Below are 13,709 nucleotides of genomic sequence, written 5' to 3'. Positions count from 1 at the left end.
AGTTTCCACTTTCTTTTGTCCATCAATTAATAAGTATAAAATGTAGGAGTGTGAGAGAGTGAGTATGGTTTTACGCCGCTTTAGGAGTATTCCAGCAATATCGCGGGGGATACCAGTAATCATAAAATGCAGGAGGTTCAATGAGCATTTTTGTGTGTAACCTGTCCTACTCCGCTGCGTTATGGCACGCGCACGTCACTCTCTCTCTGTCTCTATGCGCGCGCGCGCGCGGGTGTGTGTGTGTGTGTGTGTGTGTACAGTTTGCTTGTTGCTGTTGTCATCAATACAGTTTGTCGATGTTGTGATATGGTGGAGCCGTCTGGTAATGGATTACATCAATTTCATGGGCAGGGGACATAAACTAGAGTGTTTTCTGTGGTTCCCACTCCCTGATATTCCACGTGACTTTGTGGTTTGTTTTCAAAGAGTAGTGTTAAACATACACAGTAATTGACTGAACACATGCGTGACTTTGTGGAAAACAGTAGACCATTTGCTGCAAGCCCGTCTGTGATTAAGTCATGACAGCTCCCGGGAAAGACGGACATTTTAACGTTTGCCTACACTTTCGCTTTATTTTCCTTACGGGAATTGTTATTATTTTGTAAAGGTTTAACACAGTTGTGACTATATGAGCGGCAACTCTGTCGTGCAGTTTTATCAGTTCCTGTCATGTAGGCGTATATGTGATTATGATTAAGGAATAAGTGTTATCACAAAGATTGCTCGGACGTTGAAATCTGGGATGTGTGTGGGTTTGTGGGTTTGGTTTAGGAGTGATTTGGGCCTTGGTGTATACGGTGAGGGGTAGGGGGAGGATTTAGGAAGGGTGTGGGAGGAACGTGGCTGACAGAATAACTTTAAATGAGATTTTACAGATTGCACTTGAAAAGATGTTGTTTTAGACGGGGTATGGAATGACGATTAGAGGATGTGCGTTCACAATTTAATTACTGTGAGCTGTGTTTTTTTATACGAGTATCTTGCGACTGAGGAGTTATGTGTTGAATGATATCTACATTATGAAAAATTTCGTTTAAAAAAATGTCATGTCGAATATCTACCACTGAATGGATCGGACTGACTTTTGGCAGTGTTAAAACGTTTTAGGTCACTATCACCACGACAACCTAAATGATCTACGGTGCATTTGTCTGTAAACATGTTGAACATAGATATAGTTACAGGATTTTCGGACAATGTGTCCAAAATGAAAGAAGGTATCGAGAGAACAATACAAGAGCAACATAATTAGATGTAATTACATGCATAAAGATTTAGAGTAGAAAACCATTCTCAACGAGACTTTATGTCAGTAGGTAAAACAAACCTCGCAGAAGTACGGCATGCAATGTCTTTTATGATTCAAGTTTCACTTGGCGCATCAGATTAGGTCATAAATTAATGCAGATGCGATTCTGCTGATTGGTGCTGAATGCAAGACAATGCATCTCTTTTTCTACAGAGTTCATATATTTAAAGAGCCATTTTCATATTTACACCTGACCCTCAAGGTATCGAATACCATCAGCAAGTATCCAGACACCTCATTCAACTGGGACATACATTCCACGACACGAAATGATCCATCAGTGTATTTGTCCTTTTTTGCGAAAAGGCGAACGTTCAAGTGACTGACTTCCAACAAATGTATTTCACTGCGCACTCAACAATCTGCGGCACGTATTCAGCAGAATGTAAAGGAATTTATGCCAAGACATTTAGAGCATTTTAATCTCAACATAACTGCGGTTAAGAGTCCAATGGGACAAGCATACAATTTAAAATGAGATCATGACATTAACGCTTTCCTCGAAGGTTTACCTTGCACTCTCTACCGGACACAAATGGTTTACCTCTAAACAATTTACGTCATTTAAGGCGCCACCTTGGCTCTGCTAAATTTCATGTTAGACGTCCTGGCGAATTTAAATCACACAAACCCGAACGAATAATAGGGAAAAATGTGGAATCGATGTTGATGGCGTACAGATTTTAAAGACCATCGAGTTCATGTTTCTACTTGATATCAAAAGTGGGGAATTTAAGTTCAATGTACACGCTAGGCAGTCCTGGGTTTGCATCAAATCTGCTGAGACAAGAGACGTTACATATTTCGTTTGATTATTCATGGAAATGTGTTTCCCTGCAGCTGCATTTAGTAAGAACTATAATCAAATCACTTACTACTTATCTCCCAATCCCCAGCAGATCCCAAACCCCCAACTCTGGTGAAGATAGTAGGTTAGAAATGAGTCTCGAAACTTTGGCTGATGCATTTTGTTTCCTTTGCGCAGATCCACACAAAGGATCCAAACTCGATGTTTTTACGCGGACTTAGCAACATTCCAACATTCCACCAATATTACGCCAATATAACCCGGAAAAGCCAACACTTTAACTACAAAGCTACCCCGACACCCCTGTTATGTACACGTTACGTCAAATGTTAAGTGCGAAACAAAAATGAAAACAAAGTAATTCAATCCGCAAACATAATACATCTTTGCACCATAGCAAGCTACCTGTATTCATAAGAGGGCACATTAAATTACCTTTACTAAACAATTAAATTCAGCAAGGAGATTTCTTTTAGAAATACTGAAACGCCTTTATGGTATCATCATGAATGAAAAGTATTAACCCGAATAACCACTGATTCCTCATTGCCATCGTAGGCTTATATTATCATCACAAGCAATTTCCTTCACAAAATGTTTAGACAAACAACTTTGACATATAATCTAATATGTGTCCTTTCTAACTTAATATTAGCCACGACACACGACAATGACCGTAGATCAATATTATCTTTGACACAACATTAGTATTCTTAGTCATCAAGAAAACACACAAGGACATAACAGCCCAGTGGGTCATTTGTTACCATGTAAACCACGCACCGATTGGGCAGTAAATAGGGAAACAGTATTACAGAGCCCACGGGGACGCTTGTGAGGAGACCCTTGTGATGCGTACAAGAGGTGTCTGGTATCCATCTGATTAGCTGTGTCAATACATTTATATTGTATCAACTTCACTGGTCGCTGTGTTGAGTGAATTAATGGTGATCATATCGTAGAATGACTTGAATGCAAAACCAAACAACTTAACACACTTTCGGGTGATATTCTCAGTGGGCTTGCAGGAAACACTTCACATGGTGTTTTCGAACCTTAAGCGTTGTTAGATTCATTAACTGGACATATGGTGTTCATTTCATCATGACATGGCCCGACTTACAACCTTCCTGAACTGAGTCTGCGTCACATGTGCGAGAAATAAACGTTTTAACCACAATACATATTATCATGACCCGTCTGTTTCACAAAATGTATGTCTAAGGATTCGGGGATATATTATAATTATAGATATTATATGATAATTATAGATACATCTGATTAATAACATAAGTAAATAATGACACAATTTGCTAGTGGACATTAGAATAAACAATATCAAACTAATAGAGAAATGTAGTTCTTTGAGCACATGGTATATAAGTATAAGCTTATAAGTATCCATGCTTATTTCTTACATTCATAACATACATTTGACAACATTAAACGTAACTTTATCATTTGGGTTTTTTTTTTAGTATTCTGACAAATTTAAACCTATTTGCATTCTGGAGGAAAGTAAAAGGTAAATAATAACGTATATCATGATATTTAAGACAAATAATCAACACATGACACTCATCTTCCATGTCATGTGGACAAAAGTACATTTCCATTTTCTTTCAATATGCTCCGTGAACCTTTCTCAATCACCAACACGGCATTGACATATATAGCGATCTTCGGCACATGGAACATTATTATTAACATACAATAATAATGACACTGTCTGAGCGCAAGCGTATTCATAATATACACTTATAAGTAGTCACGCATATTTCTTTCAGTAATAACATCATAAATACATTTGGCAACATTAAGGTAACTTCGTCATTTTCACTTTTGAGCATTCTCACAAATTTAAGCCTTATTGCATTTTTTTGAGGAGCGTGGAAGATAAATAACGTCGGCGTATTTCCTGATACATAGGATAAATACATGATACATGATACTCGTATTCAATGTCATGTGGACAAAGGGGGTATTTCCTGTCTATAAATGGTATTTTCGGTACACTCCATCTTCCTTTCTCAATCATAAATATGTAGGAACTGAGGCGGAAGCGTCATGGCAATTCTGTACTTTTAATGTCAATATTCGATAAATATTTCTTGAAACGAAATGAGTTTCCTTAATATAAAGTTATACTCTAGTTTCACTTAAAGTTGACAACTTACGCTTCCACATTTGGGAATATTTATCTCTAGCCCTCTGTGTAAATAGTCATTGAGCAACCCACACATAACTAAAACCGAATCTAAATAGGGTATCTGTCAACAAACTTGCCCAGTTTTCAGCACTAGAATTTACATTCAAACTATCCAATAATGATTTGTATCTCAGAACAATATATGTATTTGGGTTACTTCTCAAATTCTTAATCCAATATTTGGTAATACGTACATATCCACTTTCAGAGGATATGTACCCAGTTCGTCATATAGAAACGCTGACGGAGTTGACATTTTCACATACAGAGTGCGTTTCATAAATTTTCAGTGTACCCTTTCAACAGCACCTGCTTCCAAAAAATCCCAAACCTCACAACCATAAGAAAGAATTGGGCAAACAACTGACTGAAATGTACATTTCTGACAGCAGCGGCAGATGATACACGAGCGCTGGAGAGGAGTGAAAATTGTCATATCATGCTCATTATCGGAAAAGTATAATTATAAGTTTTATATATATATACATTTTTTTTGATAATCAAAACTTGCCTAAAAACGCAGCAGATAATAACAGCAATTATAGACACAAACTTCACAAATACACAAATTAGAGCGGCTAAACACAATATGTCCCTTCATAGCAGCTGATGATTCTTACTGTGTTCAAGAAAACGATATTAGATGCCCACAATATTTAATGTCAGCATTGGTCTGTATTGTTTGAATTCTGCTCTTAGTGACGACATCCACACTCACAAAATTGAGAGGCTGCCGAGAAATGAATCAACATGAACAGCATCCCATTGTATGTCTGGAAGTTTGTACATTTTGAAACATGTTTGAACATGTGATGGACTCTGTATCCGATGGTCGAGGAATGTTATTTTAAGTCAAAATACCTATGCGTTCTATATATTACAACAATGTTGACAACAAATGGTCTTTGATTGTTTGAGTGGGTGACTGACGAAAAATATCAATTGAAATTACTATAAAACCATGAATTCATAAAAAACCCTATGAATATAGAATCCAAATCAGTAAACCTAAACAGGGAAAAGAGTTACTGGAGTCCATTGGGATATTTATAAGGGATCCCTTGTGAAGGGTACAACGATGTACGTAGTGTCTCATGATGCCGTTTAGATAAGGTAATACGTTATTTTTCATACAGTTTAAGACCACCATAGCCAGACGGTTGAAAGGTGTTACCAATTTTATCTTGCTTATAATACATTTCCGACAATTATCTCAAAATTATACTTGTTAACGACCCATGAATTCCTTTAAACCGTTTAATTCGTTTGTTATTTGACACTGCGTTCTGCTATTTGACGCGATGTGAGCCGGTATGGTTTGACGCCGTTATGAACAATATTCCAACAAGATCACACAGATGGACACCAGAAATTTGCTTCAAACATTGTACCCATATGTGAAAACCTGGATCTTAGGCGTGTTGAGCGAACGTTTTAATCACTAAGGTAACCAGCCGCCCCAACGACCATGTAAATCACATTTGTAACCTTTATAACCCGCCACCCCAACGACCATGTAAATCACATTTGTAACCTTTATGTGCAGGTTTAGGTTAAATTATAATGACTGTTTGAATACCGTTGATCTCATTAGCATAGCTACCTTAAACCAATACAAGTTTTTGAATGCAGTGTAACAAGACCTTATATTCTGTGCGATGGCAAGGTCAGTCTCTCAAACTTGACCTTGAAATTAGGTGCTCAGTGTCAGAGTGGTCACCACAAGGTTTGGCGGTAATAACGTCTCAATTATACGGTCAGAGACAACCTCAGAGGGCTGGTATATAATCCTTCCTGACTATATTCAATAAACAACTAACTCGATTAGATCTGGGTGGTGAGGAGGATGGAATATAGATATGGTAATGCCGGTAGTATGTGCATCAAATAAGTGCTCCTATATTTCTAGAAGTCGAACAATTGACGGATGGCGCGCCACTGGATAAGGATGTTCAGCATTTTGTGACGTCCACGAATGGAGGCAATACGGAAATTCATAGACACTCCTTGTGTTCTGAAACTTGGTATCATAAGACCGCTGATGGTGTCAGATAATCTGCCATCTTTTAGTTGACTAAGAAACCAGGCGCCGATTTATTCTCCAGACAGACGCTGCGACCATTACATGTTTTTCTCATTTCAGAATTGTGGATATTTGCTATATTGTTCTACACGTTTATGAATTTCCAAAGGTTACATCATTGATCTATCATCCGTGCGATTGCTATTTTAATGTCATGCACTGAGAGGTATTACTTGGGCTCTCACACCTTCAGCTGCAAAGTCCATATTTATTTTAATATTATATTTGAAGCTAATACTTTGTATGATTATGAAAGGTTCGCATATTACATTTTGACAAAAAGATACGTCTTGATAGTTTCAACTATTAGTGAGGGCCACAACATATGTACGGAGAGCGACGTCTAAGGAGACTCCAGAAATAACCGGGTTCGAATCCCGGTCGGAGAGCGGTGATCGCGATTATGTTATTTGTTCTAACGGCGCACGCAGTGATATTCCAGCTATATGACAGCAGTCTGTAAAAAGTCGAGACTAGACAATCCAGTGATCAGCCTGATGAGCATCGATCTACACCATCGGGTGTCAACCAAGTCAGCGAGTGTGACCACCCGATCCCGAGTGTTTCAATATTTGTCATCTTACTACTCTGGTATTGGGGCAAATAGAGACCTATATTACTTGGAGCGTTCCTGTACCCGCCTTGTTAGTATATTGTTATAAATATTTTATGTATATATGTAAATGTTCTTCGGATTGAAATCTGGAGAAAATACAGACATTCATTGCAAAATTGCATGACATAAAACAGAGCACAGCATAGTGTTTCACAAACAAGTGGAAACAAGACATTCCTTACACTTACACAGTACACACACTGAAAGACAGCATTATCTCTGCAAAGAGCACAGTTCCGGGCTTCACTATCTGCGTTACCACATGCACTAAATATCCCCGTTTTTGTACAGGTGTGCAATCGAAATGTAGACAGGTTTGGTTTTTCAACTTCTTCTAGTACAGGTTACGACAGACAGATGAGTCAATGATTTACTGACAAGAAAACGGAAACAAATCTATAGTCTCTGGTCCTTAGTGCGGATATACATGTCCTAAACTAAATGTATATCTTCTTGGTGTTATGTAATTTCTTGTAGTTGACACGGAACATGCACTGTTATCTCGACGTTAGAGATGCACATTGGAATAGAAGAAATCAGTCTACACTGTAATGCATGGGCTCCCCCGATAATTACCTTTGACGGAGTACAGCAGTCTGAAAACGTACGCCTTCCTCGTGGAGGTATAATCGAGTATGGTCTTTTCCAAGATTTCCAAGAGCTTCATACGATTCTAGATCATCACTTGAGCATGTGTGTGTGTGTGTGTGTGTGTGTGTGTGTGTGTGTGTGTGTGTGTGATTTAAACATTTGAACTCCAGCTAGCACACCCAGTTTCACAGTAAAATTTCCGGACATCATATAACCATTACAACCAGACATACAGACAACGTTTATCTCCTACAAAACTTCCCAAACGGATATGAGATAAACCCAGTAAAGGTGGAATTCTTTCACAGACGGGACATCGCCCACTCCTTCAGTTTACATTTGTGGGACTACTTCATTCAACTCCGTACAGGTGGAGAAAGTTACCGCTTGTGAGGAATGTCCCCGATGATCTGAAGGCACACCCTAGTGTTTTCATTATTATCTGACGATCTTCACAACCTGTCGATGTTATACCTCTACCACGACCTTTCACATCCGCGGTTTGCTCTGCAACTTCTATAGCCTAAATCAGATCATGCAAGTGGCTTGCCCTGTGACAAGACATTAATAATTTCCTAACTAAACACGTCTAGAATGTGTCATCCTATCTAGCTTATTGTGCGCCATTATTATGGCATTTTAGGCAGCTTTGAAAGTGAACGCGATGTAGGGTGTTCTTAATATCTCTTCGTGTATGACCTCTTACGATTTCCAGAATAGAATTTACGCTCTTGATAGAGTGAGTGAGTTTAGTTTTACGCCGCACTCAGCAATATTTCAGGTATATGGCGGCGGTCTGTAAATAATCGAGTCTGGACCTGACAATCCAGTGACCAACAACATGAGCATCGATCTGCGCAGTTGGGAACCGATTACAGGCGTCAACCAAGTCAGCGAGCCCGACCACTCGATCCCGTTAGTCGCCTCTTAAGGCAAGCGTGGGTTGCTGAAGGCCTATTCAACCTCGAGACCTTCACGGGTCCGCTCTTGATAGAAGGAAGAAAAATACAGATTTCGTCACGTGATACCAATCCAAATTCCATGTTTTGTGGAGAATCTCGGATATGAACCCAACATCATGGCACACTAGAGGACATAGCTGGTTAAAAACAGCTGCTCGGCCAAGACGGCAAGGCCTCCAGCCGTCACCCAAAGGATGTTGTGATTATTTTGACAGTCGCCAAGGTTGAAGTAGTTTAGTTCCTTGTCTTGTCATATTTAGATTATTGTAATGAATGTGCATTTGAAAATTAAGGAAAACGGTAAGGACGATTTTAATATCACTTGTCTTATGAACACTTCTTGCGGCACTGTCTTATTGTGAAATTTAGACAAAAAGTCGTACCAAAACTAAATGTCCATTCTATCACGCATACATATTTATACATCTTTCATGACCATGTCTCCCAGTTGCCTGTGCACTGATAGGTCCTTTCACTTTGACCTAAAAACTGATGGAAACTGATACCGATTTCTATCAGGCAACCGAGGGCATCATCTGTCACGTCCCGTCACCTGGTATCAATAATTATGACAGGGTCATCGTGTCTCTCCCCTTCTTCTACCAGCCCGATGCAATACCAGGATCAATACGAATCAGCTCTCATATCCTGGAAACAGAAATATTCTCCTTTGCAAGGTAAATATGTTTTCCTAATCAGAACGTTCGGAAATTATCAGCATGTATTGACCCAGGGTATTTTTTTCTGGTTTTTGATTGCTTAATGATTGCTACTTCCGGTTATTCGGAGAGAATATTGATAGAGTGTGTCAATTAATGGCCTTGATTGAGGTTGGACCCTTCCTGTGTAACTTAATCATTAATGACAAGCATCCTGGAATCTCTGCTCCCGTCACGGTTTAGAACTGACATCGAGTAGACCACCGGAACTGTAAGCATATTAACAAAATTAATCAAGATGCTGACCTCACAGAGCTTGTACTTAAGTAAGCAGTCAATCACTGTAATGTTTTGGATGATTTCTCATGGCACATCTCGAAGACATATCGTATTTATGGTATTTCATTGGTTGCTTCCGGGCGTTTTTTTCTACCTTTGTAACTAGGTAGCCCTGGGTTCGATTTACCAAAAAGTGCAGCAAGTTAGTGTGTTTCTTGCCGTGGAGTTACTGGAATATTAACAAAGTGACATAAATACACATACACTCAATAACTACCAACTATGGCGCATATCTGTATATGAAATTGTCTTCATCCGGTTCATCAGTTTGATAGTTCATAAAAGATTTACATTGACGCATTATGTTTGATGCAAACTGGTAGCATTTGACATTGGTGTAAATGACTTGCAGCGATGGTATCTATCAGTTGTGACAGCCGCTAAACAGCACTGTTCAGCACTATAGCTAAATGCCCATGTTTGTACGTGGCCCTTGAAAGAAAATCAAGTTATCGGATGTTCGAAACAAACGGAATGTGGGAATTGCAACAAACAAATGATGAATCTGTTGAGATCTGTCCGTTTTACACAATCGAGTATTCGCTGGACTTATTGTAATTTTCCTAGGGAAAAACTGCACGATATGAGAAAAGAATTATTTCAGAAAGCTTACGAAAGTTGACCCAGGAAAAGAATTATATTTCATTTCATGCGATAGCGTATCAGACTCGTGGGATGTTGTTATCGTGCCCCTGTGGCGTAGAATAGTGTTCATAATATTAACCACTGGATATCCTGTTATATTTAAAGAAATCCGTGATACAGTTGCTATAGTACTTACTGCAGCTGAACAAAAACAAAACCCAACTCCCAAAACCGAATATGATTTCCCAAAAGCCACTCAGTACAAACAGGCATATTGTCACACACTGTCCATTATTAAGATACGAGCAGTCATTTATGTGAGGTAAGACCAAAATTAATTACATTTGTACAGTTTTACTTCTTTGGTGTCCCTTATGACTTCCGGGTATAGAGCTGCCTGCGCTCAGCTGTTACGGTTTTATTTCTCACCACCTTCTACGTAGAAACAGGATGTCGGAATATTCTGGAATCTGACCAAATAGTTATCAGGAAGTGTATAGGGACCCACTTTGTAACAACCCAAAGTGATTCGATACATAAACCAAGTTATCAGATAAGCAGCTTGTGGTCACCAAATAGTACATACAATGATCGTGGATTAATATACTAGTAGTTATACGCTCATGGAGGAATAACTAAGATGTTCGAACAATTCGCAGTCTATGGAAATTAAAGCTTATGCCTTTCACTAAAGGAGAGGGGTGGGCCACTGGATAAAGTTTGGACCAAAGGCACAAATTCGATTCCATGCATGACTGCACTATGAGGCCCGTTTCTAATGTTGCAAGCTGTGATATTGCTTTAATACGGTTGCTAAAGGTAGAACAAAACTTGTTCTCTGCTCTTTCAAAATATCACATACATGCAGAATATTAGATCAGATGTTTCTTAACGTATTCAGGACTCTCCTACTATGAATACTACTACACATTTTCCCACATCTAAAATTTTGATTCCGATTGGAGTATAGATGAACAGACCAGTGCTTTCAAAATGTTTATCTCTTTAAGACAAAGTTGAACATTTCCATTACATGTATATCAAAGAGATCATGTTCCTCAATTGTGCGTTTAAACTAGAGTAGTATTTAAAAGAATAATAATGAATTTATGCCTTGATATTTAGAGCAATTTAATCTCAACATCACTGCGGTTAAGAGTCAAATGGGACAAGAATTTAATTTAAAATGAGATCATGACATTACCGTTTACCTCGAAGGTTTACTTTGCACTTTCTACCGGGCACAAATGGTTTACCTCTAAACAGTTTACGTCATTTAAGGCGCCACCTTGGCTCTGCTAAATTTCATGTTAGAAGTCCCTTTATGTCACACAAACCCGAACGAGTAATTGAAACAAAAATGTGGAATCGATGTTGATGGCGTACAGATTTTAAAGACCATCGAGTTCATGTTTCTACTTGATATCAAACGGTGAGGTTTAAGTACTAGCAGGCTTTTTATAGGCTGGACAGCCCTGGGTTATAGGCTGGGCAGCCATGGGTTTGCATCAAATCTGCTGTCGCGATTTCTGCCTTGAAAAGAGAAGTTACGTAATCAGTTAGATTATGCACAGAGATAACTTGTATTCCTAAAGCTGCACCATGTAGGACCCATATTCAAACCACTCACTCTGTTTCTCCCAACCCCAGTCAACTCTACGCCCTACCACCCCAGGATTGTGAGGCTCTGATGCAAGCTCAATGTTTCCTTGTTAAAGAGTGAGAATGGTTTTAAGCTGATTTTAACTACAGTCCATCAATATCACGACTAGGGAATCGAACTCGGGAAGGAAAACACTTTAACCACAAGGCTACCCCACCACTCCTGATATATTGTCATCACAAACACTTTCCTTCACAAAATGGTTGAGACAAACAACTTTGACATATAATCTAATATGTGTTTATTACAACTTAATATTAGCCACGACACACGACAATGACCGTAGATCAATATTATCTTTGACACAACATTAGTATTCTTAGTCATCAAGAAAACACACAAGGACATAACAGCCCAGTGGGTCATTTGTTACCATGTAAACCACGCACCGATTGGGCAGTAAATAGGGAAACACTATTACAGAGCCCACGGGGATGCTTGTGAGGAGACCCTTGTGATGCGTACAAGAGGTGTCAGGTATCCCCCTGATTAGCTGTGTCAATACATTTATATTGTATCAACTTCACTGGTCGCTTTGTTGAGTGAATTAATGGTGATAATATCGTAGAATGGCTTGAATGCAAAACCAAACAACTTAACACACTTTCCGGTGATAATGTCAGCGTGCTTTCAGGAAACACTTCACATGGTGTTTTCGAACCTTAAGCGTTGTTTGACTCATTAACTGGTGTTCATTGTATTCATTTCATCATAACATGGCCTGAATTACAACCTTCCTTGAACTGAGTTTGCGAGAAGTAAAACAAACGCTTTAACCACAACACATATATTTCCGTGTATTTCATAAAATGTATGTCTAGGGATTCGGGGTGTATCATGATAATAATAGATACATTTGATGAATAACATAACTAAATAATGGCACAGTTTGCTGGTGACATCTACATCTCGATGTTAGAAACATGAACAATGTAAAATGAATAAAAAGAAAATGTAAATTTAGTAAGAGAGATATTTTTGTTCAAATCAGTATGTAGGACATTTTCCAAAACTTACAGGAATTGTTGTGAGTTACAGGTGACGTTCAGACGAGATTTTATTTCATCAAATGGAAACTGTACATTTCTGACAGCAGCGGCAGGTGATAGAACAACACATGTGCTTGATTGGAGTGAAATTTATCGTATCAATGCAAAACCATGGACGTTATAGGAAAAGTAGAATTATATTTTTGATAATCTCCACTTGCCTCAAAAAAGCAGGATAATAACAGGAATCATGGGCACAAACCTCACAAATAAAAATATTAGAGCGGTACACACAATATTTCGATTTATAGTTATCGAATTCGATACAGATTGTGTTCAAGAAAACGATATTTGATGTGCAAAATAGTCAGCATCAGTCTCTATTGTCTGATTTTTGCGCTCGCGAGACCGCTGAGAAATGACAGATCGTGAATTGACGTCCATCCCATGATATATCACGAATTTCGAAACACGTTAGAACATTTGATAATGTCCGTATTAGACGATTGGAGGAATATTACTTTACGTGCGAATCAAAATACCTAGTATGCATCCTAAAAATTACAACAATGTAGACGAAGGAATATTGTCTTTGATTATAATGGTAACATGATTCTAGAATCCGAAAAAACACACCCTAAATCGATCGTCAACACGTTATCATGAAGTATTCTTTACAATTTAAGACCACGCTTGTCAGACGAGTGAACAGGTGACAACCATTTGACCTGATCAAACATAACGGACAATTAACTCAGAAACACACTACATAATGGTTGATGGGAAGGGATTATATCTAATATCAGTAATTGGAACATCCTTGCTTTGACTAGGAAATATAGTCAGTGAAATCCTGATTCGGGCCTATGTGTTTTGGTGTTTGGTTTTAGATA

The 13,709-nt window shown here is 38.5% G+C and overlaps 1 protein-coding gene across 2 annotated transcripts in view; it reads right to left on the bottom strand.

Moving 5' to 3' along the window:
• The window catches only part of LOC137291023 (prostaglandin E2 receptor EP3 subtype-like), an 81,723-nt gene extending 73,955 nt beyond the window's left edge, over positions 1 to 7,768 (bottom strand). The window contains exon 1 of one of the 2 annotated variants that reach the window (XM_067822277.1): positions 7,605 to 7,768. The gene's annotated coding sequence lies outside the window, so the exon portion shown is untranslated. The remainder of the gene's footprint in view (positions 1 to 7,604) is intronic. The other variant, XM_067822272.1, reaches the window with a different exon arrangement.
• Between the last annotated feature and the right edge of the window lie 5,941 nt (positions 7,769 to 13,709).

Source organism: Haliotis asinina, chromosome 7, assembly GCF_037392515.1.
Source record: "Haliotis asinina isolate JCU_RB_2024 chromosome 7, JCU_Hal_asi_v2, whole genome shotgun sequence".
NCBI classification, from domain to species: Eukaryota; Metazoa; Mollusca; class Gastropoda; order Lepetellida; family Haliotidae; genus Haliotis; species Haliotis asinina.
Note: the sequence above shows the minus strand (reverse complement) of the source record. Positions and strands in the feature narration are given on the sequence as shown.